This window comes from Heteronotia binoei, chromosome 3 (genome assembly GCF_032191835.1).
Source record: "Heteronotia binoei isolate CCM8104 ecotype False Entrance Well chromosome 3, APGP_CSIRO_Hbin_v1, whole genome shotgun sequence".
Taxonomy (NCBI): Eukaryota; Metazoa; Chordata; class Lepidosauria; order Squamata; family Gekkonidae; genus Heteronotia; species Heteronotia binoei.
The window spans coordinates 165355269-165361268 of NC_083225.1; the positions used below are offsets into that span (position 1 = coordinate 165355269).

Consider the following 6000-nt stretch of genomic DNA (forward strand, 5'->3'; position numbering starts at 1 on the left):
TGGCTATTAGCCACAGTATATTGTTGGAACTCTGTCTGGAGCAAGTGATGCTCTGTATTCTTGGTGCTTGGGAGGGGAAACATTGTGAGGACTTCTAATGTGGCTCCTGGGTTTTGGCCACACTGTGACACAGAGTGTTGGATTGGATGGGCCATTGCCCTGATCCAACATGGTTTATCTTATGTCCTTGGATTTACACATCTGTCTCCAATTGTGACGTACTTATTTGCTTCATTTCACCTCACCTGGAATTAAAGTCAAACAAATGGCGACTGTATAAACTTAGTTTGTTATTTCTTTTTTGCATCTGTTAAAACATTTTCATGATGTTGTTTGCTAATTAGCTGCTCAACCTCTACTTCTATGTGTGGAGTGGTAACTTTGATTTCAATGTATCTGAGGAAGTGTGCATGCACAGGAAAGTTCATACATTGAATAAAACTGTTGGTCTTAAAGGTGCCACTGGACTCAAACTTAGATCCACCCACAGAGAGTTTGTGGAAGAGAAAAAGCTGCAAACATCAGGACCACAGGGCCTATAAAATGCAGAAATACTTGGCTGTGACTAAGCGACCAACTCTAAGCAGGCCTACTCAGAAGTAAGTCCAATATTTTTAAATGCGGCTTACTCCCAGGAAAATGACATTACGTCTGCAAAACGTAAAATGCAAGTGTAATTTTTAAAAGTACAAATATCATTAGCGGCAATTGGCAATTTCCCTAGTTCTACTAACTAGTTAACGTCTGTAATGCCAAAGGAAATCTCTTTTCTTTTGCTTTCCCAGTCGGGTCGTCAAGGCTACTCTCCGGAGCCCCACTGAACGACAAGCCGAAATTCTGGAAGTAAAACTGGAAGAGGAGCCCTGCTAGAAGAACAGAAGGGGTCAGCTGGCAACCCCAGTCTGCGCGAGAGATGATCCCGATTTTGTTCGAAAAATCAAGGGCGGAACAGGAAAAATTACGCACCTGGGAGGCACGGCAATCGTAGTCCTGCAGACACTTCCCGGTTCTCTTTGACAAGGCGAAGTTCTCGAAAGCGACTGCGCAGCCTCTCTCGACAGCCCAGCCTCCCAACCACAAATTAGCAATTGGTTGCAGATGCGAACCGAACAATCGATCACCTAAAAAGAGCACGGGCGCCCTCTTGCGCAGCACAGGACGATTCCATATTAATTGATTTGAATAACAGGGGTCAGTTATAAGCTTTCGTGGACTAAAAACACTGTTTCATATGCCAGATATGACGTGGCCACGAAATTTTGGGCGAGAATAAACTGTGTTAAGTCTTTTAAGTGCCACAAGACTATTTCTAATAATTTGTCTTTTAGTACTACTCTTGAGCAAAGCATGGAGGCACACCATCCACCAGGCTGTCTCTTCCTTTGAGAACGCACGCATAGCTGGTCTTGAGGACAAAAGGAGATTGAGGAAGAATCGCACTGCTACAGGACCAACCCTAAATCAGACTTTTCCCTGCAGCCGCTGTGGCCGGACCTGCCTGTCCCACATTGGTCTTGTCAGCCACCAGCGAGCCTGCAGCAAACGTGGACTATTGCACCCTTCTTAAATCTTCGTTCGCGAAGCCAAGCCGAGAGAGACTACTCTTGAGCATGTGAAGAGTACTTTTCTGCCGTGGCATGACTACCGCCAGCCCCTAAGGCTCTAAGAGGAATAGAAAAGTTTCGATTGCAGAGAATGTGACTGCGTGAGGAGTATGTACTAAAAGGAATGGGAACAATGGTAGATGCTGGTATTCTCACTGGATATTTTTAGAACCAGACATGCCAACATTTAAATGGAATGCCATTCCATTTAAATGTTGCAGCATACAAAAGATGAAATTGAAATGCAGTATGGATTCTGAATGAAGATCTTTGGTCGTCCCAGATAGACTGAATGACAGCCACCCAAGTGGCATGAGGGTAGAGTAGAAGGCATTTCTCTCTTAAAATCACTTCTCCAAGCTAGGGTTGCCAGCCTCCAGGTGGGGCCTGGAGATCTCCTGTTTTTAGAACTCATCTCCAGCTGGCAGAGATCAGCTCCCCTGGAGAATATGGCTGCTTTGAAGGGGAGACTCTATGGCATTGTACCATGCTGAGGCCCCTCCCCTTCCCAAACCCCACCCTCTCCCAGCTCTACCCCCAAAGTCTCCAGGTATGTTCCAACACAGATCTGGCAACCCTACATGAGTGCCCCCAGGGAGTAGCAGAAGTGCTCTGAAATGACAATCTCTAGGAACAGAACTAGTGCTCAGGGACTGGAATGATGGCTCCTAGAGTGGATGACAGTCCCACTCCCTAGGTACAGAGTCAATGTTCTAGGACTGCAATGACAGCTTCCATAGTGGAATGATGGCCCCTGAGAGTAGCAGGAGTGTTCTGCAACTGCCACAACAGCTCCCAGGGTGGAATGATGGCCCCTGTTAGGGATGGCAGCCTTCAGGTGGGGCCTGGGCATCCCCTGATATTACAGCTCATCTCCAGAGATCAGTTCCCCTGGAGAAAACGGATGCTTTGGAGGATGGACTCTATGGCATTGTACCCCACTAAAGTCCCAGTCCTTCTCCATGGGTTTCCCAACCTAGATCTGGTGACCTTATGCCTCTTGTCCCCTGCCAGTGGGTAGGGAGGACCTGGTAACCCTAAATAGCATGACCATTCTGAGACTGGAATGACAGCCCCCAAGTGAAAAGACAGGTTCCATTTATACAATCAGTGTTCTGGGACTGTAAATGCTGCTGGTGGAACCAGTTACCGGAAGAGGTCAGGGCCCTGTGGGACATTGGACAGTTCCGCAGGGCCTGTAAGACAGTCCTCTTCCGGTTGGCTTATAACTGACCGGCATTGAAATATTGAAATATTCTGACGGAAGACTATAAGATAGCACACTGAGACTGATTGATGTATTGATATATTAGTTGTTTTAATTATGTAAATTATTATTGTATTTTAATTCTTGAATTTTATTGTTAGAAAGTTTATGTTGTGAGCCGCCCTGAGTCCACTTTGGTGGGCTAGGGTGGGATATAAATCAAATAAAATTAAACTAAATGAAATTAAGAAATAATGTGGAGATAATGGACTGCATCACTCAGATTGCAGACCTGGATTCCAGCTTTGAATATTCCTTTCTAATAAAACTCAATGCAAAAAAAGTTCCACCATCTCTGCTTAATTATTTACTTCACTCTCCTTAATTGGGGGGGGGGGTCATGGTGGCTTACTTTGCTCTCTTCTTCTCCATTTTATCCCCACAGCAACCTTGAAACACGTTAGGTGAATTAATTTTTCCATTTTACACACCAGAAGGCATTCCAAATGGTGATCTGGTGAACTTCCATAATGATTCCTCATTATTGTCCTGCATGCCTGACCTCAGACTGCAGTCCTGTGCACATTTATTGGAAATAGTGGTGTGCATAATGGATTGAGGTGTAAATTATTTCTGTGCAATAGTTATAGGTGTCTTGTTACTCTTCCTGAAGCATTAAAAAGAGCATTACATTCTTCACTGAATGCCTCTGATAAGACTGTTGCCTCCCAAAAGTGTGTATTTGTCATAGAATAAAGTTTGAATCTAGCAGCACCTTTAAGACCAACAAAGTTTACTTCTGAGTATAAGCTTTCATGTGCACGCACACTTCTTCAGATGCTTTGTTAAGCTTTGTTAAACTTAAAGATGTTACTGGACTCAAAACTTTGTTCTATTGCTTCATACCAACACGGCTGAGTTTGTCAGTTTTAAAAAGTGTCACAGGCAGTTTTAATTTTGCAGGGTGTGGAGAAACACCATTTTAGGCCTGTGCTTGTCTGGGTGTTGGCTAGAGGAGTCTTAAACTCTAAGCAAGGCTTTGGCCTAGTCTATTCCTCCTTCCCCCTCCCCTCTTGTCTGGTAGCAGCACTTCTGAGGAGGCCTTCTAGGGGTCTTTTAGGCTGGTCTCCCAGAAGGCTGCAGAAGGGAAAACCAGCTCTTGGGCGGAAACTGGGTTTTATATTAGAGGTTTTTGGAGGGAAAAAAACAGGTATTCTACCTGTAACTGATGATTTTCGAGTGGTCATCTGTGCATTCACACTCATGGGATGAAGTGGCAGCGCCGATCCCCGAGCAGTAATTCCAAAATCCGGGATTTTTCTCTGCCCGACCCCAGTAGGCATGCGCGACAGCCCCAGGGTGCATGCCCACCTGGTAGGCGCGAATATCCCGCCAGTTCCTTCCCGCTGCCACCTATCAAGAGTACCATGACCGGCAGCAGAGGGGAAAGAGGGTGGGTAGTGTGAATGCATAGATGACCACTCGAAGATAATCAGTTACAGGTAGGAAACCTGTTTATCTTCTTCGTGGTCTCTGGCGGTTATGCAGAAGTAGCGGCTTGAAGGACCAGGGTACCCAGCTGTGCTCTGCGACGCTTCCGGACATTCAGGGCATAATGTCGCATGAAAACAGGAGATGCCCAGGTTGCAGCCAAGCAGATGTCCGCCAAGGAAGCACCCTTCAGAAACGCTGTGGACATAGCCATAGCCCTAGTGGAATGTGCACGGAGTGGCCCTGGCAAGTATTAAAGAAAACTGTTTTAAGATGATGTATAGATGGTATATAACTCCTAAAAAATTGACAAAGATGAATAATAAGATGCCAGACAGATGTTGGAAATGTAAAAAGCATGAAGGTTCTTTCTACCATATGTGGTGAACTTGTGAAAGAGCTAAAATGTTTTGGCAGATGATTCAGCAAGAGATTTCTAAGATCATGGGATATGAGTTTAACAAAGTTGCAGAGACTTTTCTGTTGGGACTACAAATGGAAAAAATTCCAAAAGAAGATAGAACTTTAATCTGGTACTTGCTCTCAGCTGCTAGGACATTGTATGCACAGTTGTGGAAGCAAGAAAAAATACCAGAGAAATGGGATTGGATTATAAAAGTTATGACATGGAGTGAAATGGACAAATTAACAAGAATATTAAGAGACTACGATTTAGAAGTTTTTAAGACAGAATGGAAAAAGTTTAGAAGATATGTAGAAAAAGAGTGGAAAATAAAAGGACATTGGACAATCTTTGATAATGATTAAGTTTTAAAAAGAAGAAGAATATAAATTTTTGTTTTAATAGTTAAGGGTACCTTTAAATATTTGTATTTTAAGTAAATAACACCGGCAGGGGTCAAGTAACGGGGGGAGGGGTGGGTAGAAAGTAATATATGGGGTAGATAAAAGAAGTTTTTTTAAAAAAGATGTAAGATATAGATTTATTACCATATGTTACCAGTAAAATTGTTTTAACCTGAGGTGTCTCCAGTTCAGTTCCCATTCGTGATGGGAGACCTCTCCCCTGCTCAGGGAGTCTGCTTGAACATTTAGCTCCCCTGGTAGGTGGGTGGCTACAATGAAAGTCTGCGAAGCTATGCAGGTTTCCCAAAGCTGCATTGCCAGAGGACACAGCCTTCTGGACACAGTCCCCCCTTGGTGATTTATATAACTGACAGCTGTCGTGTTGTCTGACATCACAGCTATGGTCTGACCGCTGATTAGGGGTAGAAATGACCTCAAGGCCAGATGAACTGCCATGAGCTCTAGAAAGTTGATATGATGGTGAGCCATCGATGGGGGCCATGGGCCACCTATGAAGAGATCTCTGAGATCCGCTCCCCACCCCCACAGCGAGGCATCTGTTGTTACCGTGAGCGAGGGGAGAGAGAGATGAAATGGAGCTGCTCCACAAAGATTGGACTTCATCTTCCACCAATCCAGAGATTGAAGCACCAGCGAAGGAACTTGCAGAATCTTGGCGGGATGATCTCTCACCGGATTGTAGTTCCTGATGAACCAGAGCTGGAGGACTCGCATCCTCAGCCTCGCAAAGCACAGAACATTGGTAGTAGCTGCCATGAGGCCCAAGAGACGTTGGATCTGCAGAACAGAAGCGCATCTCACCGTCTGAAGGAGCTGGACCAGGGAGATGATATCCAACGCCCGGGAATCCGGAAGAAACGCCAGATGCTG

The 6000-nt window shown here is 44.9% G+C and overlaps 1 protein-coding gene across 1 annotated transcript in view; it reads right to left on the minus strand.

The window, feature by feature from the left end:
• The window catches only part of PARP4 (poly(ADP-ribose) polymerase family member 4), a 59522-nt gene extending 58466 nt beyond the window's left edge, over positions 1-1056 (minus strand). The window contains exon 1 of the mRNA XM_060235308.1: positions 974-1056. The gene's annotated coding sequence lies outside the window, so the exon portion shown is untranslated. The remainder of the gene's footprint in view (positions 1-973) is intronic.
• Between the last annotated feature and the right edge of the window lie 4944 nt (positions 1057-6000).